The 25,088-nt window shown below is 38.9% G+C and overlaps 1 protein-coding gene and 1 pseudogene across 2 annotated transcripts in view; one reads left to right on the top strand and one right to left on the bottom strand.

Annotated features, from left to right (window-relative positions):
* Window positions 1-25,088, bottom strand: part of NAV3 (neuron navigator 3) — an 889,111-nt gene that overhangs the window by 664,323 nt on the left and 199,700 nt on the right. The window lies entirely within an intron of this gene.
* LOC110132513 (small ribosomal subunit protein eS6-like) lies at window positions 21,224-21,967 on the top strand (annotated as a pseudogene).

The following is a 25,088-nucleotide window of genomic DNA, read 5'->3' as shown; positions in this document are numbered from 1 at the left end:
GACTGAATTGCTGCAATCTCATGATAAAACCTAAATGGATAAGAAGCTGCTTCTTGCGGATAAGCAAAGAAAGTGTTCTCTAGAGATGAAGTCTACCCTAAGTTGAAAGGATGACAAAGGATTTAGAATATTACATAAATCTAGCTGTTTTAACAACAGCAGGGTTTGAAAGAATTAACTTCAATTTTGAAAGAAGTTCTACTCTGGGTAAAATACTATCAAACAGCATTGATGCTACAGATAAATCATTCTTAAACAGAAGAGTCTATTGATGCAGCAAACTTCACTATTTTTTTATTTTTAAAAAATTGCTAAAGCCACCCCAGCCTTCACCTGGGGTGAAGGTGAACCACCACCCTCATAGGTCAGCAGCCGTCAAACTTAGGCACAACCTGCCACCAGCAAAAAGATTACAACTCGCTGAAGGCCCAGAGATGATCAGGATTTCTTTAATAACAAAGTATTTCTAAATTAAGTATGCACATTTTTAGACAATGCTAAAGCACATTTGATAGATAGTGTAAACATAAACTTAACATAAACTAAATACAAACATAAACTTATGTTGCCTTTACTGCATTGAGCTGGAAACCAAACCCTCAATGTCTTGAGGTGTGTGTGTAAGCACGTATTAACTGCCTTCCACATCACAGTAACTGCCAAGGATGGGGATATAGCAGTGAATAACAGACATGGTTCCTGATGTCAGAATATTTGTAAAATGCCTGGATGCCTTTTGTAAGTACATGGCAGGTACTCAATAAATGGTAACTGATACTGTCACTGTTATTAATATTTATTAGCATCATTCTCAACTCAGCAAAATGCTGACAATACTGAGATGAGACTGAGGTACCTTCCCCTAGTAGGAACATCTATTCCATTACTCTCTCCAATGTGTCTTGAAATAAAGGAAGCTTAAATGAAGGTAAATTTATGAGAGAAGAAAGGGAGAAAACCTCTGAGCAGATCCACTGGAACCCGACAAGCATAGATAAAACACTGTGAGAAGCAGCTTGGCTTATATAAAGATGCAGAAGTTTCCTCTTGTGGTTCTGTATTTGAGCCTGGGAAAATATTTCTCAAGGCTTGATCAGTGAAACTTTCTCTAGCATTGCTTAAAAACCCCTCTCTTCTGTGGCCAGATACTTGTCCTGCTTCCATGACCAGAGGATAGGGCTCCTCCTTCATTTTTAAGAATTTGTATCTTTAGTTCAGATGACCAGATGATCTTTCTCAGGAAAGAGAACATGTAACCTATTCTGGGTGAAAAATGTTTCTTTTCATCCCATTTTCTCTTGTCCAGAACAAGTACAAGTTTTCCTTTGGGGATCCAAAGGATAGAGTGGTTGGGTAAAAGAAGGTCATGGACTGGCCTGAAACCATTTACTGAAATTACAGAGCTAAGTAAAAATGCACAATAATATTCCATATGAACATTGCAAAGGCTATTACATTGCCCCACTATACCAGCTATTACTCTCCATTCAGATTCACAGATATGAACCATACATCAATGGAAGGGAAAAGGCATCAGTCATAATAAAGGAAGCAAATTTAAACTTCACAAAACTGTGAAAGGTATTTTTCTATATGCCAAAATTTCATTCAGTATTCAAAGTTCTTGCAACATTCAATAAACTGATATTTATTAAATAAACACTGTTTCAGTAACTGTCAAACTCTAGTGGGAGAAAGTCCATTTAATTTGAAATTTAGAGACGACTGGTGACAAAGACAAAACACTTTCATTAGAGAGATCTCAATAGAAGTCAGAATGAAACGGGTTTAAAATTGGCAAATGAGGATGCTAAAGAGAAAACGTAATCTCTTCTTTTAAGAGATTTAGGAGAAGAAGGAAAGATTTAGAGACACAGACAGACAGACAAAGCCCTTAAGCCTCAAGACACTTTTCTGTGTTTGCCTGAAAGTGCTAGAATATGCATGCATGCATGCGTGGGTACATGCACACACACATATGGGGCCTGCACATATGTTCATTTTAAAGCTAAGCCAGCCAGTTTCTTTCCAGCTCTAGTGAAGAAGCCCATATTAAAGGAGCGGCTGAAAATTAAATAAAAAAGAGGAACTAATTGAAGGAATCAATTCTTGAAGAGGAAAGGAGGTAACTGGACCAAGAGGAATTAGCCTTGGATAGGAAAAGTCTTATAGACTTTTCCTTAAAGTCTTAAAACAATCTTAAAGTTTTAAAGATACTTTTAATCTCTAGTGAGGAAATATAATTCTTGATGTAGAACCTGTAAAGTGCATGATGGAGTAAATAAAACTAAAATACTATTTCCAAGGATAAATAGAACTTCATAAATGGAAAGACAAACACATGAAAAGTACATGTACATATCTTCCCAGATACAACACAAAATGCACACTTAAGAATATTTTCCCCACACTCATGAAAGAGCTTTTTAATTAGATTGCCCTAAATATATGTCCCCTTTGATACGAGAATTTTTCATCTTATATTAACACTTTCACTGTCACCAGTAAAAAGCTGCCTAACTCACAGTGGAATCTTTGGTGTGTTATGAAAACCAATTTTCACTTAAGAATCATAAACAGTGTATCATTTGAATGTTTTAATGAAAGATAAAAAAGAATCTTCCTACTACACAGATATACAAGGTGTATTTGTGTCTAGATAAAACAGAAAAATCAAAATGTAGCTCTTGTTTTATCATATAAAATTATGTTCTTACCTCCAAAAAATAGGATACACATGGGGAAAATAGGAACTTTCCAGTCAAGAAATCTAGCAAACACCAGCTCAGCCAAGTGATCAAAGTTACACCAGGAATAAGCGATGCTGATACTGTGTCCTCCTGACAGGAGGTGAGAAGGAGGAGACATGGTTTCTGTGGTATTCTTTCCCAAGCCTCAAAACTCGCCTAATATTTAGTCAAAATTAAGTTGAGGAATCCTTTTCTTTTTTTCACATGTTAGAAATGTCTATTTTTTTCTAGAATTTTTTCAATTGGGATATAATTGTTTACAATATTGTGTTAGCTTCTGCTGTACAATGAAGTGAATCGGTCATATGTATACACAGATCTACCCTCCCTCTTACCTCTCACCGGCCAGGACCTCTTAAAAAGTGTCAAGGTCACATAAGAGAAGGCTAAGTAAAATACTGTCACAAGTCAGAGGAAACTAAGTCATGATGATTCCGTACAACATGATAACTTGGACTGAATCAATAAACTAGCAGAAAAACTTACGAACAAATTCTGGAACTTTGTAAATATTCATGTGCTAATATAGCTTTCCTAGTTTTCACAAATACCATGGCTAATGTTAAGCGAAAATGAGTAAGAGGAGTAAAGAAACTCTCTACTATCTTCACAAGTTTTCTACATTAAAAAATAACTTCCCAAATACAAAGTGTATTTAAAAATAAATTTATTTTCAAAAAAGAAATTAAAATCCGGGTATCTATTTCTCTGTGGGTATTAGTCGCTCAGTCCTGTCTGACTCTTTGTGACACCAGGGACCGTAGCCCACCAGGCTCCTCTGTCCATGGGATTCTCCAGGCAAGAATACTGGAGTGGGTTGCCCTGCCCTTCTCCAGGGGATCTTCCTGACCCAGGGATCAAACCTGGGTTGCCCCCATGGCAGGCAGATTATTTTACCATATGAGCTACCAGGAAAGCCTGCTATCTATTTCTGAATTACTTCAAATTTTAATTAAACTGCTTCAAGAGAAGCAATCATGTCCCCAGTTAAAGCATGAGAACAGAATAAAAGGTTAATTTTAAAGTGTTATAAAAATCTTGAAAAAATTAGAAACATGAAATTACTGCTTACATTGTAAAAACTATTCTGTGTATAGTTGTTTTCCTTCTGTTCTTAAACTATTTTGGCAATTTTATTGGACTTAGTTTTAGATGTCTTTCTGAAAATACCTTTTTTATTAAGTGGCTACATTCTTATGGACATGCATTTTACACAAACTTAAGCCAAACTGCTATGCTAGTGTGTGCTTCAAAATGTGAAGGCACCTAGTGTTACAACCATAACGTGATAAGTACACATGTTAACTGCACTGCAAACGTAAGGGCTATCATTGGGTCATCAAATTATTTTGTTGTTGGTATTTAGACACTAAGTTGTGTTCAATTCTTTTGTGACACCATGGACTGTAGCCCACCAGGCAGAATTTACTTAATACTTCCCCATAATCCTTAAATATGTATTTCCTTTTTAAAATAGCCTTATTGAGATATAATTCATACACTCTAAAATTCACCCACTTTGTGTACTTGAAAGTGGGTTTTATTATATTACTAGAGTTACACAACCATCAACATGATCTAACTTTAGAATGTTTTCATCGTCTAAAACAGAACTCCAAACACATTAACAGCTCCACCTCATTCCACACGCTACCCTTAGTCCAGACAGCCATTAATCTAATTTCTAGCTCCATAAATCTGCCTGTTCTAGACATTTCATATCAATGAAATCATGCAACAGGTGGTCCTTTGTGACTGGTTCCAATTAGCATAATGCTCTCAGGATTCATTCATCTTGTAATATGTAACAAGACATCCTTCCTTTTTTATGGCCAAATAATATTCCATTGAGTGAGTATACTATGTTCTGTTTTTGATCCATTTATCAGCTGACAGATTTGGGGGTTATTGAGAATTAGGAGCTATTATGAACAGAGCTGCCATGAATATTCATTCACATACAAGTTTTTGTGTGGACATATACTTTCACTGCTGTTATATGCATTCCCAGTAGTGGAACTGCTGTATCAAATGATAACTTTATGTTCAAAATTTTGAAGAACAGTCAACTGTTTCCCAGAGTGGCTGCACTATTTTACATTACCTTCAGTAATACACATGGCAACCCACTCCAGTATTCTTGCCTGGAAAATCCCATGGACTGAGGATCCTGGTAGGCTACAGTCCATGGGGTCCCAAAGAGTTAGACACAACTTAGCGACTTCACTTCACTTCAGCAAGACACGAGGTTTCCAATTTTTTCATTCTCACCAATGCTTGTCATTGTCTGTCTTAAAACATGTATTTTCAATACTTATAATTTCTCTTGTTCCTTTACTCCCTATTAAAATTATTTGTTGTCTTCTGATCTCCTTTCCAAGGAAACACCTATGTTGCCAAACAACTCTATGAAACAACTTTTAAATGATACAAAATATACTAAAGCCAAAATCCAGCTTAATCCTATTATTTTCAAAGTGCTTTACTTCATTCCCCTCTGACCTCATCATTACCCCTCTTTAATTAATAATAACTTTAATATGACTTTTCAAAATAAAAATTCCCACTAAAGTAAGTCTTAGCAAAGCAATGGTGACATGCATTTATATGGGTATTAGGAGCAAAATTATTAATTTAACCATGTTCACAGACTTCTCTTTTTCTCTAATCAAAGATAATTACGTGATTCAGGTTCTTATTGCTGCTCAGAACTCATTCATGAATCATAAAACTGTAACTGGAAGTTTTAAATAGAGGACAGAGGAGAATAGAGGGGTTGGGAAGGGTGGAGTGGAGCAGAATGGAACAGAGTAAAATAGAAATGTCAGAGTCCAATACATTATTTTCTGATACTCTCCACACATTTTATATGTTCAAGAAAGTTTGAAAGCCACAGATTTGATTATCTCTTACCAGTTAAACAGGAATAACTCTTTCCTAAATTAACTGGAAAAGACAGAAAGGGGAATATTATTTATAAAAGACAGATGGTGAAAAAGGAATTTGAAGAATTAATCTGAAGAGGGAAGAGCTGTGAGTTAGAAAAGGGAATTTAAAAAACTACGGATAGCGAGCCACATATTTAGGTTATTTTTATGCCTGTTAAAGGTTGGAGCAAATAAAGAATATATTTTTAATAATTTTGGACTATAAACTTTGCCTCTTTCATCTCATTCTGCTCTGATGTTAAGAAATGAACTTCTAGGTTATTAAAAACTATGTAATATATTCATACTTACAAATATATGCTAATTTATATAAACAGGTATTTATTATGATGGGAAAAGATTTAACAACACTCTATGGAAAGAGAGTTCATCTTTTTAACAGATGACAGTAGTTTACAGTTAAAAGCATAAACTCTGGAATCAAGCAGATTTCAGCTAATCTGACTTCTACTTCCAGTTACATATTTTCCCAGGTAGACTGGGAATATGTCTCAACCTGTATAAGACTGAGGTTTCTTCAGAAAATCCATAGGTTGCTTTGAATATCAAATAATAAAAGGCATATTAAAAGAGTATAATATCCTAGAACCCAGCACATAGTATCAGTAAATGGAAGCTATTTTTATTTAAAATTATTTTATAAGCCTTAAAAGTATTTTAAAGCAGATAATCCAAAGATATAGTCCATTTGAATCAAGAGAAAGTGAGTGGATACATTAGAATATGTTGCTCCTGTAAGCAATCAGACAAGGACCAGGATCATTCAATGATGCAATCTTGATTACCAGTTCACGTGGCTTCCCTCGTGGCTCAGATGATAGAGAACCCACCTGCAATGCAGCAGACCTGGGTTTGACCCCTGGATTGGGAAGATTTCCCGGAGACAGGAAAGGCTACCCACTCCAGAATTCTGGCCTCGAGAACTCTAGGGATTTATAGTCCATGGGGTCACAAAGAGTCAAACATGACTGAGCAACTTTCACTCACCAGTTCACGTAACTACTATATTCATCATTTTTTAAAATTGATATATGACAAGCAAAAAACCCAGACTGTTCTATGTGTTCCAACTTCCAATAATGAAAGGTAATTATAACTGAAATCATCTCTATAACAGTCCACTGCCAGCACAGAAAATCTGTGTGCATCAACCAGGTAAAATTATAAGACATCAAGACATATACAGGAATAGGATATTGAAAACTCAGTTATAACTTAGGCTCTTACATAACCTTGATTAAACTACAGTCGCTTAGACTCTTTGTGACCCCATGGACTATATAGTCCATGAAATCCTCCAGGCCAGAATACTGGAGTGAGTAGCCCTTCCTTTCTCCAGGGCATCTTCCCAACCCAGGGATCGAACTCAGGTCTCCCATATTGCAGACAGATTGTTTACCAGCTGAGCCACAAAGAAAGCCCAAGAATACTGGAATGGGTAGCCTATCCCTTCGCCAGCAGATCTTCCTGATCCAGGAATCAAATTGAGGTTTCCTGCATTGCAGGCAGATTCTTTACCAGCTCAGCTACCAGGAAAGCCCCTTGATTAAACTACATCACAACTCTAAAAGGCAAGCAGGTTGGCATAAATGCCATTTGTTAAATGTGAAGCAGTCAGGCAAAGAGGGAGATGGAAAGAGCTGATCAAGAAAGTCTAGGAAATCAATCGCAAATTAAAATATTGCAGTAACTCCTTTAAACTCATGCTCCTGTTATAACGCAGCTGAAGTCCTTTTCAACCAGTTAGTTCACCTAGAAAATGTCACTATCCAAGAACCTCTAACACTTGCTCACACGAGGGAATTACACACACATCACAGAGGTTCCACTGTGACCTGCAATCCTCCAAAGCCTGCTGCAAAGGGGAGGCTTGAGACATCTCTAGATTATCTAGCAAACTGCATATTCCACCAGTATCTGGTTCTAATGATAAATAATTCATAGATCTGATGACCAACAATAAATCTGCTATAAAACTTGTACCGAGTCTGATGTCTTGACACATAGTAGGTCAACAAGTAAGGCAAGACATCCAGAACAGTGAGATCTATTGTCCTAAGTAACAACCCCTATTTAATTCTCTCAGAGAACTTCTTTTCCACATTCTAAAATAAAAATTGCTTCTTCGATTATTAGAAAAAACTATAAACATTCATTGTGGACAAAGGTTTCTATTAAACATTGGAAGACATTCATTTAAAAGAGGTAATAGATAGAAAGGCCATGCACTTACAATAACAGGGGGAAAGGAAGAGAAGGGATAAAGGGTAAAACAAAATTAGATTCATTGGATTCCACTAAAGAATGTTAAGGCACCACTGTATTTCTCCAAAAATTAATGAATAAAGAGAGAAAATAAAATTTATGCTACTATTCCTATTTAAATTGGATTTCACAGTAAATATAAGTCAGGCTGATAGAGGGAAATCTTATCTAATAAGTGCAAACAGAATGAAATGATTAGACTGCCACCATTTTATAATATTTAATAAATAACTGATTTGTGCAATCAGTAGCCATTAATGAATAGTAAAACCAGTAAGTGCAAAGTTGATGGGGAAGTTCAGACTGTCACTTCTCAGCATCTGGACCCAATTTAAATATTTGCTAAAACTGAAACAACCACACACTATTTACAACTGATACGATGATACATGAAAATACACGGCACCCCTTATGAATTATTCTTGCAAAAATATATGTAAATATATCTACTTCTATCAACTTCCAGTCTGCAGGGAACATGTAGAATAGGGTAATGAGCTAAATACCTGGACAAAGGAGCAGTCAGAAAAATCTAAACTCCAAAACCTGGGACTTTCTACAGGACAACTAACCAATTGCTTCTACAAAATAATTGAATGGGAGATAGAGAAGAGAGGAAGAGATGAAGACTGGGATAGGGGAAATTAAGAAGGGATGAAGGGAGGAAGGAGAGGTGGAGGAATGGAGAGAAAAGGAGGGAGAAAGGAGAGAGGGAGGGGAAGATGGAAGAAGTTGGTTCTTAGATCCCCAAAACCCAAGAGACTTCAAAGAGATTTAAAGAACACAACCACAAACAAGGTATGGCTCTTGTCTAGAAACTGATTTGCAGAAACCATTGCTTAAAACACACACACATTTTTTAGAGAAGTAAATGTGAATTTGATATGAACTGAGAATAACCTTAAATAAGTACTGCTCATTTTATTTGAAGTGATAATTAAGTTGTATTTAGTGGCCTACTGACGATGGAGTGACAGCTTGAAGTGCTATAGAGCTCTAAGCTAGCTACAGGAGATGAAGACAGGAACCTCCAGGGAGGAACCACATTTATTCTACTCTCTGCTGTGCCTCCAGGGCCTAACACGGCAACCACACAGCCCACTCAAGGTTTGAGTGACTGTACTTAGGGTAGTCTAAGAGCACGTCTCAGAATCTTGCCTGGGAACTTTAACAAGTAGAATACAGCAAATAGCAGAATGCTTTTGAGAACATGCAAACTGTTTAAAGTGGCTGGAATTTTATGCACACTTGGAAGAAAAATGAAAGATGTAGCTGAAGTAGCAAGGAGGCAGCAAATCACAACTATATTCCATATGTGACACTACGGACTTTGTGTTTTACCCTCTTGGTAGAGGGCAGTCACTGAAAAGGTTTGACTATACATACATCAGAATGAGGTTTTAAGAAGTTCACTCTAGAAGAGTTTTTCTACGCCTGCACTGTTGACATTGTGGCCGGGTAATTCTTTGTCATCTTGCTCAAAGCAGAATACTTAGCAGCATCTTTAGTCCCTTCCAAACAGATGCCAGTACAACCCACATGTGACAACCAGTTAATATCTGCAGACACTGACAAATTTCACCTAGAGGCGGAGAGGAACACTTCCTCCAGGGAAGAACCACTGCACTGTAAGTTTTGTGAATCAGCTGGTGAAACTCAAGACAGGGAGATAGATCTGAAGGCTACTCTACAAAGAGAATAAGAGCAAGAACTAAAGCAGTAGTGTGGGAATGGAGGGGAAAAATAGATTTGCGTGCCACCAGGGAGGTAAACACAGCATCCCATTATGGGTAGTGAGTGAGGCTTAACAGTGGGCAAAGATAATGCCCGGCTACCTTGACTGAGCAACTGGATGTGGGGCTAGTCACTCAAACAAGGACTAAAGGTGAGTACCTAATCATTCTCCAGGGGGTAACATGGTGAACAACACAGCAAAAACAATACCTTTCTTCTCCTGAAACTGATCTTCCAAGAGAGGTAGGCAAGTCATCAAACGCAGGAATAACCTGACTTCTGAGAGTGATAATTTCTCTACAAGGGGCGATGCTTGTGAAAATGTTTAAGGAATCGGAAGCTGGACATGGAAAGATTTATTAGTATCACATAGTTGGTTCCATCACACAGGCTTAGAATTGGGAGACCTGATCTCCCATGACAATTCTGCTATTACTTGGCTATGTTACTTAGAAATATTGGTCAGCCAGTTTAAGTCTCATTACCCCCAACTATGCCATGAGGACAATGAGTATTGCATAGGCTGTTACGAGTTTTAAACAAGAAAGAATATAATTTCTGTGTGCATATCTGTGTGCCCATACATGTGTGTGAGTGTGTGTATAATCTCAGTACAATGTCTGGCACAAATAAGCACTCAGTAATAACCATTATCATACAATCAGTCAGCTGTGTTGGGGAAGGGAGAGCGCTGGTGCTTAATAGCTTTTCTCAGAGCCACTCAGCACTTCAGCTTTTCATGCTTTATGCCTTCAGCCAACAAGTTTTCATCACATGCACACTCTGTGGTTGATACCATTCGAAGAGCCAGGGACCAAGAAGTGAGCGAGACAGACAAGGTTCCCGGCTCCAGCACCAAAGCTATTCCTGGCAGCTTCATCCTTCTCAGCAGCTGGGTCTCTCCACCTCATAGCGTGTCTGGGCACCTCCTCAATTGAAAATCAGGGAAATTCCCACCATGACTTTGTACCAGTCCATTTCAAGGGCAGTATGTAGCAGCTAAAAAGCTTCAGCAGGGTCAGAGGGTATTAGATTAGGTAGCTATTTATCCCTTGCCAATCTACGATGATATTAAGCTGAAAGTTGTTTGAGAGAATAATTGGCTTGGTTCTAAAGAAAGCAATTCCTGCCAACAATGGCAGCCAAGCTGGAACCTTGTTTAAGGTCCAGTTGTGCTCTAAATGGTGGTGCTCAGATCTCCTAAGTGGGAGCAATAGGAGAACTGCTGAGAATAAAGAACAAGTTAAAGCTGCAGACATTCTTGACTCGATGGGTTCCTGGAGGGGTTGCTAACTGCCATCCTACACTGACTTCTGAGAGAGTGCTAGATAAGGGTCCAAGTCAGTGGTTCTCAACCTTGGTCATACTGTAGACTCACTTGGACAAATCCTAAAAGTAGGCAGGGCTGGGTCTTACCCTCATTTAACTGGATTGGGTGGGGCCTGGGTGTTAGTGTTTTAAAAGTTATCCAGGTGATTCTAGAGTTTGTCACCTCTTTTGAGATCCGCCTGTAATACGGGAGACTTGGGTTCAGTCCCTGGGTTGGGAAGATCCCCTGGAGAAGGGAAAGCTACCCACTCCAGTATTCTGGCCTGGAGAATTCTATGGACTACATTCCATGGGGTCACAAAGAGTTGGACACAACTGAGTAACTTTCACTTTCACTTTGAGAACCATCAATCAGAACAAATAATAGTCAGTGTGTGATTTCAACAGAAACGTTTGCAACAAGGGGAAGGTAGAAGAAATTAAAAGAAAAATTGTAAGTTATATTTTATCCACTCCTCTCTGGGTCATCCTCCAATTATCATTACTTCTTTTAATCCCAAGTCTACAAAGAAGAATAGTGGTTATTATTGAACTAACAATCAAGTTAACAATAATTCATATTAAACTAGTAACTATTTTTAAGAAGCTGTATTTTTTGATATATAGTTTAAATAAACACAAAGAAAAAGATGAATCCATTTTTTTTAATTGCTGAAAATAACTTTAGCCCTCAAAATTTATCTTCTTGATCTCTATCATCTTCCTTTCACACTTTATTAAACTGAATGCCAGGTTCTAATTTAAAATAAAATAAGAACTCTGTTTTGGAGGACAGTTGTACCCAAAAGCATTCAATTAAGAATATACTGTAATCTTATAATAAATGATTGAGAAATCTGGATTGATAAAATTCCTTAAAAACGGAAATTAAAAAAATTTTAAATGAAACAAAAAATACAATTTCAGAGGCAGTATTTTTATGACAAAATTGCATGAAAACATTACAAGATATGGTTCACTTCTTTCTAATTCACTCAAAAGAAGTGATAATTTTCCAGTGATTTACATCATTTGCATTATATTTCAGCAAGTAATCACCCATTGTGATATTTGATGTCAGATGTAGGATAAGATGGCTTCATTAAGCACAGGAGATGTTTGAATGGAGACTACTTTTTGAGGTAAATATCAATAAACAGTTTCATGTTATAGCAATTACTTGCCCTACTCAACTTTTTAAATAGATAATAAGGACTCTCTATGGTAAAATATCATAGAGCAGAATAAACTGACTAGTCACTAAACCCACAGGTGACCAAATTAGTCAAATATTCAAATGATGACATAAAATGTGATCTTACACACCAAATAGCCATCAGCCCTAACAACAACTGATATCAAGGTCCAATATTATTTTGAAAGCAATTATTGATCTTAAAATAAAATAGAATACATAAGATACAAAGGCTTTTGTCTAAGCTAGAAACAATATTCTATCCCAAGTGCTGCCAAATAGTATTAAATACTTATAATGTGTTAATAGAATGCTTTCCATAGTGTTTTACTGCCATGTAATATAAAGATATTATCCCACTTTATAGATGAGGAAATTGAGGTTCAAAAATGCTAAGTGACACACCCAAGGGTGCTTGGTTAGAAAAGGTAGAGATGAAATAGAGAGTCAAATCTTGGCTCCAAATGTAAAGATTTTGGTGTTCTAAATTGTCCTTCCATGGCTTCTAAAGAATATTTGTAAGTGTTTTAGCAAAAAGGCCAGAGAAGTATCTTTCTTTATTACTTCTATGGGATGGGAACATCATTCTTTCTAACTTATGGGGCCAGAAAAATTTTATTTTTATTTTCCAGGAGGAAAAAGTGGTCACATATGTCATAAAAATGACTGAATTTGCTAAGAAACACTATTTCTAAGTAATTCCCATTGCTCTTCAGTCATGTCTGTCCATTCAAATCAATACCACAAGGAGCTAACTCTACCACAGCACTCAGAGGAGCTTCATCATCATCAAATCTGTATTTCAGCTCCTTTCTACAGTCTGTGTAGACAGAAGCTTACAATTATTCAAGTAACTCCCCAAGCCCCAGAATACTCACCTAAGTAACGACCTTTACACATCATTCATGGAACAGTTTACATCAGTGGATGATAATTCCTACACATCATTCACACTAGGAATTATCATCTACTGATGCAAAGTACTCCAGGCCCGGCATGAAACAGGTACATCTTCATTAAGCTAAGTTGCTATTCTCCTCATGAAGTGCTTTTGTGTATGAGACGTCAATTCACATGTGTGTGAACATTTGACTAATCTAACCCTCCTTTATGCTAGAAACTCATGAGGGCAGCACTGTACCTTTTTCTCTTCATACTTATACACCCAGAACAGAGCATGCTGCCTGGCATACAGCTGGCCCTTATCCTGTCATGAGGCTTTATATACAGTCCTTAGAATAATGGAAGACTTTCAAGCACACAGCAAGCACCCCAAGTGTTTACTGTCATTGTTGGTTTTCAATCAACGAATCACTGACAACCTTGTCAAAGCCTGATGTAGCAGATAAGGAAGCTTCTACACTCTATACTTTTACCAGATTTTTTAACTTAGAGAAATAACATAAGTTGATCAAAAATACTTGGCAGGAATCTATTCTGCAAAGCCGTATCATAAAGATTAAATGAATCCAAGTAAGATCTGATTAAAAGAAGGAAGATATATCTATCTTGGCAGTTCCTGAAATATGCATCAAATCAGAAGGACCAGAAGGAGCAGACAAGCTCGCTTCCCTGAGTGTGTCTCAATCCTGACTAGCATCCAAATCCTTTATTCAGCACGGCAGACTACGTTTTTCAAAGATGGTGGCAACGATATCTCCCTTTCCACATGTTCGTCTCCAATGGGACTCACCCACTCCTCAAGTCCTAAGAACACCCCTGAAGGGTCAAATCAAATCCTCCTTCCCTTAACTCTGGGATTTCCTCAGTGATATTTATTGACCAATAGAATATGGCAACACTGTAGTCACGAGACCAAGAAAGCTAGTGAAGGAATCCGACAGCTTTAATTTGGGCTTTCTGGAACCACCTAGCTGGAGACAGACAGCTCACAGAACTATGCAAGATCATTAATAAGCTATCAGTAATGTGGTAGTAAGTTTGAGAAAGGTTTATTACACAGCAATAGGTAATTTGAAAATTCAGGAAAAACACAAGATCCCTAATGTATATGTAAGGTACTGAGCTAGCTTGTACTGTGTGTCACAAAATTGTTTGGGGTGAGGATGGAATTCAGAATTAGTTTAAGTATTAACTGAAAGTATCTGACAGCCCCAGGTAATCGCATCCTCACATTCTGTCCTCCAGCAACTTAATACATACGTTGCTTACTTTCATGTGATGACTCTATACACTATCTGTACGCTAGGCCTGGAATGCTCAGCCCATCCCACCTCTTTCATTTAGCTGATCACTACCCAATCTCAAGACTTCTTAGTTCTTCTTTCTAACTCATAACACCCTGTACTTCTCTGTTGCAATATTGTTCAGAATTCTAATTAATGAATTATTTGTGTGATTATTAGCTTACTATGCATCTCAAACAATGCACTTGGAGAAATAAGCCCATGTGCTTGTTCATTACTACATTCCTAAGACATTCTAACATGACACATAGTCCAAAAAAATGTTTTGTGTCCAATTAAAGTATAGATGAGATGTTACACTGAGTGGCCTTGAGTGGGAAAAAGAGGTTTTCCCTCAAATCTGAGGCTTCCTAATTTTGTTCTTGTCAAAGGTAACAAGTGCAATGTCAAAGGAGCTCTGAAAGTTCTAGCAAGATGATGGGGCTGGTTCCGGTAGGTAAGTCTTCAGGCAGTAAAGTGTGGCTGAGTGACGAATCGGGAACACAGCCAATATCATCAACTCCCAAGTGACCTCCTTACAAGCTGCCTGAAGACTTCAAATATCCAGCTCAGCAACACAAAGGGCAAAGTGCAGTCTTTGAAATCAGATGACTTGGACAGATATTGTCACAGACTAGTTCCTCAAATTACTAGTTGTGTCATATTGGGCAATTTTCTTCTCTGAGTCTCATTTTCATAATATATGAAAAATAGAAATAATGTATTTTCATGAAATTATTATGCAAATGAAATAAAATAATGGGTGGACAATGAATGCATCCTTGAGATTCAGTAACTCTAGGTTACTGAATGAAGTCAGTTTCCCCTCTTTTGGAACACGTAACCACCATTCTGTACTGTTTCCTCATGAAGAGCACACACAATCCGCCATGAAAATAAAAGTTAAAACTTCGTAAGTATAAGAATATAGAGCACTGCTGACTGAATGTGGATCTACAGAACTGTAAGTCACTTATTAAAATGTAAGAAAACGTCTGTAAAGCCCCATTTAAGATGTAGGTTTACTAACATAGAACCCGGCTAGCAAGAGGCACCTGTCCACAATATTTTCAAGACACACCACCTTTTGCCTATGCATTTTCAGACTGAACCTGGGATTATGCTTCATGTTTGCAACTGCAATTTAGAGAAGCAATTTATATTCTAGAGGAGAAAGAAATAATACTTTATACTTCACACTGACTGCACATCTGAGGAAAAAGAATAACAGCCTGTCAGCGTTGCAGAACCTGGAATTGACACGTACACTAAGAAGCTAAGTCATCTTCATCTTCCTTCTCTTCCTACCAGTTGGCATGATCATATGAGAAAAATGCAAATGAGGCAGATACAGGAAGTATCAGGAGAAGAAAGTGTATCCCTTTGACTGGAGCATTACTCCTTCTGGAGGTTAAAGCTCTCCAAGCTCATCAAAATGTTGCTCTACACTCTTGTCACTCAATATTCCGTATTTTTGACTGTTTACAATGCGTAGTCAACCTAGTGTTTTAAAAAAGAACACATCTGAAAAGTGTTACAGTAAGAACATTTAAAACCGAGCAAGAACAGTTAACATACAAATTTCTCAAGAGAGATCAGAAACCATTCAGAGAAAAGGAAGAGAGATCCTAGAAAAATGACATAAAACCATCCTGTAATTGAAGCGCGAATTCAGCACTCAACTAAATTTTGGGATGGATTTTATCGCTCTCTTTGTGCAAGCAAGCTCATTTGAGAGGCAGATTTTGCTGGCATTAAATCCTGGGAAGAATGTATTTTGTGAATCCTTATGTGCAAAGGAGATATTAGAAATAGTACAGAAACTATCATTTGAATATGGAATGGCCAAACGATCTTCTTAATATGCAAGTGTGCATGCTTAGTTGCTTCAGTCATGCCTGACTCTTTGCGACCCTATGGACTGTAGCCCTCCAGACTCCTCTGTCCATAGGATTGTCCAGACAAGAATACTGGAGTGGGTTGCCATTTCCTCCTCCAGGAGAGTCCTCCTCCTGCATTTCCTGCAGCTCCAGGGGATCGTCCCGACCCAGGGATCAAACCCACCTCTCTTACATCTCCTGCATTGGCCAGTGGGCTCATCACCACTAGTGCTACCTGGAGCCCCATCTTCTTTTTTTTTTTTCCTTTTCATTTATTTTTATTAGTTGGAGGCTAATTACTTTACAATATTGTAGTGGTTTTTGTCATACATTGACATGAATCAGCCATGGATTTACATGTATTCCCCATCCCGATCCCCCCTCCCACCTCCCTCTCGACCCGATCCCTTTGGCTCTTCCCAGTGCACCAGGCCCAAGCACTTGTCTCATGCATCCAACCTGAGCCCCATCTTCTTAATACGGAATGGTGAAACTATCATCTTAGAGCCATTTCTTATATAACAATCCTTGATGATCACTTAGAACATAATAGCAAATAATTTCATGAAGCTTAAATAATATGTTGCTTTCTGAAGGTACCTCCTGATGAAAAATTTGGGGAAAGCAATGATATATTCTCATTAGGTACTTTAGATCCATGGTTCTAAGATATTGGGAATTTCTAATGGGTAAAATCAGGGGCCAGGGGAGAAAAAAACACCAGGATGGGGTTGCCATGTGTTATTTTTGTCAGATAAAGATAACTTTATGTTTGTCATTGCAATAACCTCAAAAAGAAAGGCTATTTTACATGGCAAAATGATATAAGTTAAAGGATTAGTCCTTTAGTAAATTTTATAAAGTGCATAAGATCACCTCATACATTTTTTTTAAAGATCACCTCATACCTTTAATGTCCTCTTTTTTTCACTATTTGCCACCACCAGTGAAAGCTTTGCCACAGAACAGTATCAGAACACAGACATTTGGGAATTACCCCCTGAGACAATCTTCCTAAAATAGAGAGTCAGGCTCACAGGTAAGTGGTCCTTGCAGTTTCACAGGACCCAGGACTCAGAAGGGCCTCTCACGTGGCAGGGTTAAGGCTCTGTGGTCATTACCTTGAGCTTCTCAAAAATACAAAATGCCTACTGTTATTAGTTTGCCTTGGGTATCCCCAAGGGTTTCCCAGGTGGCTCAGCGATAAAGAAAACTGTCTGCCAATGCAAGAGACGCAGGAGACGCAGGTTCGCTCCCTGGCTCGGGAAGATCCCCTGGAGAAGGAAACAGCAACCGACTCCTGTGTTCTTGCGTAAGAAACCCCATAGACAAAGGAGTCTGGTGGGCTCCAGTCCACGGGGTCACAGAGTTGGATGTGACTTAGTGACTCAGCATGCACAAACACATCCCCAAATTATGTAGCCAGTCCTGCCTAAGATATTGTGAGCATCTTGTACACTTTAAAGTAACTTGCCCAGCAGTCAATTCACAATTTCATTTCGAGTGAGCGCCCAAAGGACAAACATAATACTGACCATTGAAAGGAGAATGAAAGCCTTCAGAAACATGAGAGGAAAGGGACAAGCAGACATCGCACAGTGAAAACTGTGGCATCTAACGCCACCCAGATCAAAGGTTAGTTCAGCTCTCAACAGGTTGCAGAGATGCCTTGGGAGAAAAAGCTAACATTTTTCTGAAGGAATAAAAGTCTGAATTGTTCAAGTGATAAGACCAGTACTAAGCTGAGACTGTATAGGTCTGTATCGGGGAACATGCAAAAAAATGTTGCATTGAGCCAGGGAAATGTAAATATCTTTTGTTCTCACTCTCTAGCACACAACACTATTCTTGAAGGGCCTGCCAGAATGAATGAGCCCCAAAAGAGATAGTCAAATTGTCTTCCCAGCTGTGCCTCTAAGAATTATTATTTAATCATATCCATGTGAATCTGGACAATTTATGCCCAAAACAAGCCCCAACAGTTGACACAGTTGAAGTGCAAATGTTTTTTCCTGACAATAATTAGCCTAAATATGATACGACTTTGGAGCAAAATCGATAGGTAATTAGGCCCAGTTGTGTCTGACCATTAAGAGGTGTACCACCAAGGAAGGGGTCTTCCTTCATGTCCCTAAACCTCACTTTGCTCTATCTAGCAGTGGTGACTATGTGAACATTCTAATATAATGGCTAAGGGCAGGCACTCGAGAGTAATCCTGGCCCTGCCACTTACCAATTGTATAATTTTTGTCAAGTCATTTTATTTCTGTGTCTCAGGAGTGCCTACTCACTAGTTTTGAACACAAAAAGATCTATTGGTTGGGTAGCCACTGTAACTCTTACTGACCCCCACTGTACTGGGAGTGTGTCCCGACATCACCTTTGTTCCAAGGCTACAGGGAGACCATCTGACTTACTCGGATCTTGCACTGTCAGCCCTACTACAGATGTCAAACAACACACCCGCATCTTTCCCCCAGTTTCTCCTGCTCCAGCATCCAAATGGAAGAACACACATGCGCTGAGGACCGCACACGTCAGTCAGCCCCACGTGCACCCGCTCTGATGAAGCAGCGTGTCCCCGACTGGGCCTGGGCTGACACTTGGGTGTGTGCAGGATGTGGTGGATTTCAGCTCATATGTTTATAGGTAGAGATTCCTATTCTCTTGGATTTAGGCCATGTTGCATTGAAATTACCCATGCCTGTCTCCCACTGGCGTGTAAACTCCTTGGGGACAGGACAGTGGCCCTTTCACAGGCTTTGTTCCACCAGTTCTCATCACGCAGCACACCTACCTCACATGGACTGCAGTTTAAATGTCTAAGTGACTAGTAAAATGCTCAGTCCAAAGCAGACTCTCAAGAGCTAACAGTCCTCTTAAATTATACCTACTTTGTCTTCTCCCCCAAGTAAGTTTCAAGCCATTAATTTTTGTGTTGAAGTATTTCACTTGATACTTAACTCTGTGAACATTGTTAGTATGTTATATGGGATTCCAAGGTGGCTCAGTGGTAAAGAATTCAACAGCAATAAAATGAACATCACAAGAAAGTGAGCCACACAAATGTTTCAGTCTCCCAGTGCAGAGAAGTCAGTGTTTACACTATAGTAAACACTAGTAGCTTCCCTAGTAGCTCTGATGATAAAGCATCTGCCTGCAATGCAGGAGACCTGGGTTTGATCCCTAAGTTGGATAGATCCCCTGGAGAAGTAAATGGCAACCCACTCCAGAATTCTTGCCTGGAAAATTCCATGGACAGAGGAGCCTCGTGGCCTATAGTCCATGAGGTCACAAAGAGTCAGACGTGACTGAGCAACTAACACACACACACTATACTGTAGTCTATTAAGCAATAGCATTATGTCTAAATAAACAATGTACATAACTGAATTTAAATATACTTTATTGTTAAAAACCAACCATCATCTGAGCCTTCGGCAAGCTGTGGTATTCTTGCTGCTGGAAGATCTTGCCTCAATGATGATGGCTGCTGACCGAGCAAGGTGGTGATTGCTAAAGGTTGGGGTGGCTATGGCAATTTCTTAAAGTATTGTCTTAAAATAAGACAACAGTCAAGTCTGCCAGACTGATTGACTCTTCTTCCACTTGAACGCTTAAAGGCCAATATAGGGTTATTAACTGGTCTAATTTCAATATCGTTGTGTCTTAGGGAGTAAGGTTGTCCGAGGAGAGGTGGAGAGGTAGGGAATGGCCCATCAGTAGAGCAGTCAGAACACACAACACCGATGAATTCAGTATGCCATCTCATATAAATGTGATTCGTGGTACCCTGAAACAATTACAATAATTACACTGAAGATCACTGAGTGCAGATCCCCAAAACAAATATAAAAGTAATTTAAAACTTTGAAATATTTTGAGAATTAACAAAATATGACAGAGACACAAAGTGAGCAAATGCCACTGCAAAAACAGGACCAGTAGATTTGCTCGATTCAAGGTTGCCACAAACCTTCCACTTCTCAAAAACACAGTATCTGCATATCTGTGAAGCACAATAAAGCAAAAGCACAGTAAAACAAGCTATTTTCTTGATAAATAACTGCTGGATGAACGAGTGAATAAGTGATTGAGGACCTTGCAATCTGTTCCATCATCTCCTATCCCATTCATTGCAGATGTGGCTAAGAATTTATAACAAGCCAGCAATTCTAAATTCAGAAAGACCAAAGCACACAGACAGACCTGGAGGAAAGGCACGCTGAACTCCAGACTTTATGCACATTCCCACCCTTGCAGGCAAGTGCCATTTGTTTTGCAATAACTCCTTAGAGTAACCAAGCCAAGATAACTCCTCCAGGGCTTATGAAAAATTAAAAGATTCAGCTTCTAAGGTGCAGTTATAAAGGGACCTTCTGGTCTGTAACATGGAGTTAAAAATCTCTGGCACCCCATCATCTTCATTGAAAAGCTCAACTGAACAAATCTTCTATTTGATATATTTCAACTCTAGTAAATTACTATGAGTTTATGAAGTCCTAATAAATGAAGACATCGCGTACACATGGATAAGAATCACAAAGGAACTATGTAAAAATATGGTAATGGTTTCTAATTCTCTCAGTTTTCAATTGCTTTTCCCCCAGCTTTCAAAAAGTACCAAGTCCCTCAAAATGAAGGTTTGGTTATATAATGCTTCTCAAATCGCAGTCACTTCAGAATCACCCAGAGGACTGGCTGAACATACATAACGGGGACTTTCCTGGCTGCCCAATGGTTAAGATTTTGCCTTCCAAAGCTGGGGATGTGAGTTTGATCCCTGGTCGGGAGGGCTAAGATCCCACATGCCTCATAGCCAAAAGACCAGAACATAAACAGCAAAAACAATATTGTAACAAATTCAGTAAAGACTTTAAAAATGGTCCACATCGGAAAAAAAAAAAGAAAAGTAGCTCTTTTTCGTGGCACCTTGGAGGCTGTTGACCACTTCAGAATGAAGCTGAATATCTCTTTCCTGGCCACTAGCTGCCAGAAGCTCACTGAAGTGGATGATGAACGAAAACTTCGTACCTTCTACGAGAAGCGTATGGCCACAGAAGTTGCTGCTGACGCTCTGGGTGAAGAATGGAAGGGCTATGTGGTCCGAATCAGTGGCGGGAACGATAAGCAGGGTTTCCCCAGGAAGCAGGGTGTCTTGACTCATGGCCGAGTTCGCCTTCTACTGAGTAAGGGGCATTCCTGTTACAGACCAAGGAGGACTGGAGAGAGAAAGCGCAAATCTGTACGGGGTTGCACTGTGGATGCCAATCTGAGTGTTCTCAACTTGGTCATCATGAAAAAAGGGGAAAAGGATATTCCTGGACTCACTGATACTGCAGTGCCTCGTCGCCTGGGTCCCAAAAGAGCTGGCAGAATCCGCAAACTTTACACTCTCTCTAAAGAAGATGATGTCTGCCAGTATGTTGTGTGAAAGCCCCTAAACAAAGAAAGTAAGAAACCTAGGACTAAAGCACCCAAGATTCAGTGTCTCGTGATTCCACGAGTTCGGCAACACAAACGCCGGCGTATTCCTCTGAAGAAACAGCGTACTAAGAAAAACAAAGAAGAGGCTGCAGAATATGCTAAACTTTTGGCCAAGAGAATGAAGGAGGCCAAAGAAAAACGGCAGGAACAGATTGCCAAGAAATGGAGGCTGTCCTCTCTGAGAGCTTCTACTTCTGAGTCCAGTCAAAAATGAAATGCTCTAAGAGTAACAAATAAATAAGATCGGACATCAAAAAAAAAGAAAAAGTTGAAAAAAAAAATACATGGCTGGGTTCCAGCATGTGTCTCTCATTCTGTAGATTTGGGGAAGCACCCGCATTTATACAAGCTTTAAGGATGCTGATGCTACTGGCCCAGGAATGACCTTTCACAAAGCACTGGCATAAAGCAGAGGCAGTACTGAGGCCACACAGCATAATGGTAAAGAGCACCAACTTAGGACCAGGCATGCAGGTGAGCATTAGAATTTCCCATCTGTATTAAATTTGGCAGATCAGTGGTAGTTTATCTTCCTGTGAATAACTTTTCCATGTTTGGAGGTATTCTAATGTACCCACTGTTGATGTTAAACTGCAGCCAGATCCCAGACATAGAACCTGTGCTTCACTCATCAGATGCACCCACTGAGCCATCAAGTCACAGGCAAGCAACAAGTGGAAACAAGCTCTCTGGGCAGCTTCCATATTGCTGGCACTGGGAATGGTAAGCATTGGTAGGCATCCAGTTTCCTGAGGTTTCAGTGGAGGCAAGGTCAAGTTCCTGATGTTCAAGAGGCATCAATACAACAAGTTCAAGTTTCTAGCATTAATGGCTGGGTGCATCAGCTTCCTCAACAGGCCAGCTAAGCAGCTTGACCTGAGTCAGTATCCCAGAAAATTAAGCCCTGAGTCCAAGTTCTAACTGCTCAAATGTTCTTTGGGTCACCCAATACCCTGTAGTTAACTCCTCCCTGCCAAATGCATTTTGAGGTTTATCTAAGAACTCAATAACATGCACATTCTATTACTGTGAACCAATAAATATCAACAAAGCCTCAATTTTCTTCACTGTAAAATGAAAATACTACAAAATGGAGAGTAGGTCCAAAAAAATTTATATAGTGTGGATCAAATATATATTCTGAAAGACATTTTTAACTTCAAACACAATGTTTTGTCACAAAACTCTAATATCATGACACTTAATCATCTTAAAAAATATAGTAATGGGTAACTTTTCACAAACAAAAGATTCCTTTAACTGATGTCAGCTAGCCAGGAAAAAAGAACTTACGTTGAAGTATTTTTTTTCTCTCATTTTTCCTCCTCTTAGGATTTTGGATATTTGCAAATGAAATATTCAATATATCACAATGAAAAACAGTGGTTAGTAAACTGCCTGGGAGAAAAAGAAAACAGTATGTGAGGTGATATTTCTAACACATAGACTTTCCCTAAGCTATGCCGATAAGAGAAACAGAGAAACCAAAATGTGCTTTTCTGCTTCTACTTTTTCCATAGCCCCAAGAAGACGTCCTGGCAAAGCTGTCACATCTAATCTTATCTTACACTCCTCGATGCTGTTTACTAACCTCTTATTTTTTTATTCAGCTGACAAGTTGACAAGCACAACTGCAATTTCTAGTGTTGACCGCATTTTCTTTTTCCTTCTAGTCTCTTCCAACCATATAGATGCTGTTGTCAGATAACCTCCCCACCTGAACCCCTGTGACTGATATCTGGCGCAAAGTAGCAGGCTGAACCATACATTCATCAACCATCTTCAGTCCCCGCCCACCTTGTCATGCAAAGGCTAAGTTCCTCGAGGCCATGGCAGTTTCAATCAAGGCCCAAGACACACAGTTAAATTGTCACAGGCCTATATTTTAAGAACACCAAAGCTGGGAAAGACTTTGTACATTTCGCCACAATCACACACCAAGTACTGGCAAATATTGGAAACAGGATCTGACCTCAGATTTCCCTGACTCCAACAGTCCCAACTATTAACCACTTTATAACAGGTTTTTTTTTTTTGCAAAGCACGTGAAATTTTTATTTATATTTATTTTTATAATATATATTAATATAATTAATTATATTAATATGTATTATATATAATATAATATAAATATATTTATATTTATTTATATTTATTCTGTATACCCCTTGAAAGCTTGACATTGAAATTGTTTTAGAATACAGTAAATATTTACTCAAATAGTAGTCACATCAGTTCACTCAGTCGTTGCCAACTCTTTGCGACCCCATGAACTGCAGCATGCAAGGCTTCCCTGTCCATCACCAAATCCCAGAGTTTACTCAAACTCATGTCCATTGAGTCGGTGATGCCATCCAACCATCTCATCCTCTGTCGTCCCCTTCTCTTCCCGCCTTCAATCTTTCCCAGCATCAGGGTCTTTTCCAATGAGTCAGTTCTTCACATCAGGTGGCCAAAGTACTGGAGTTTCAGATTCAGCATCAGTCCTTCCAATGAATATTCAGGACTGATTTCTTTTAGGATGGACTGGTTGGATTTCCTTGCAGTCTAAGAGATTCTCAAGAGTCCTCTCCAACACCACAGTTCAAAAGCATCAACTCTTTGGGGCTCAGCTTTCTTTATAGTCCAACTCTCACATCCATACATGACCACTGGAAAAACCATAGCCTTGACTAGATGGATCTTTGTTGGCAAAGTACTGTCTCTGCTTTTTAATAAGCTGCCTGGGGTGGTCATAGCTTTTCTTCCATGGAGCAAGTGTCTTTTCATTTCATGGCTGCAGTCATCATCTGCAGTGATTTTGGAGCCCCCCAAAATTAAGTTTCTCACTGTATCCATTGTTTCTCCATCTATTCGCCACGAAGCGATGGGACGAGATGCCATGATCTTAGTTTTCTGAATGTCAAGTTTTAAGCCAACTTTTTCCCTCTCTTCCACTTTCATCAAGAGGCTCTTTAGTTCTTCTTCACTTTCTGCCATAAGGGTGATATTATCTGTGTATCTGAGGTTATTGATATTTCTCCCAGCAATCTTGATTCCAGCTTGTGCTTTATCCAGCCCAGCATTTTGTATGATATACTCTGCATATAAGTTAAATAAAGAAAGTGAAAGAAAAGAAAGTGAAGTTGCTCAGTCATGTCCGACTCTTTGTGACCCCATGGACTGTAACCTAACAGGCTTCTCCATCCATGGGATTTTCCAGGCAAGGGTACTGGAGTGGGTTAGCTATTTCCTTCTCCAGGGGATCTTCCTGACCCAGGAATCAAACCCAGGTTTCCTGCATTGCAGGCAGACGCTTTACCCTCTGAACCACCAGGGAAGCCCATAAGTTAAAT

Source organism: Odocoileus virginianus, chromosome 24, assembly GCF_023699985.2.
Source record: "Odocoileus virginianus isolate 20LAN1187 ecotype Illinois chromosome 24, Ovbor_1.2, whole genome shotgun sequence".
Taxonomy (NCBI): domain Eukaryota; kingdom Metazoa; phylum Chordata; class Mammalia; order Artiodactyla; family Cervidae; genus Odocoileus; species Odocoileus virginianus.
The sequence above is the reverse complement of the archived record's forward strand: the minus strand, read 5'-3'. Positions and strand labels throughout refer to the sequence as shown.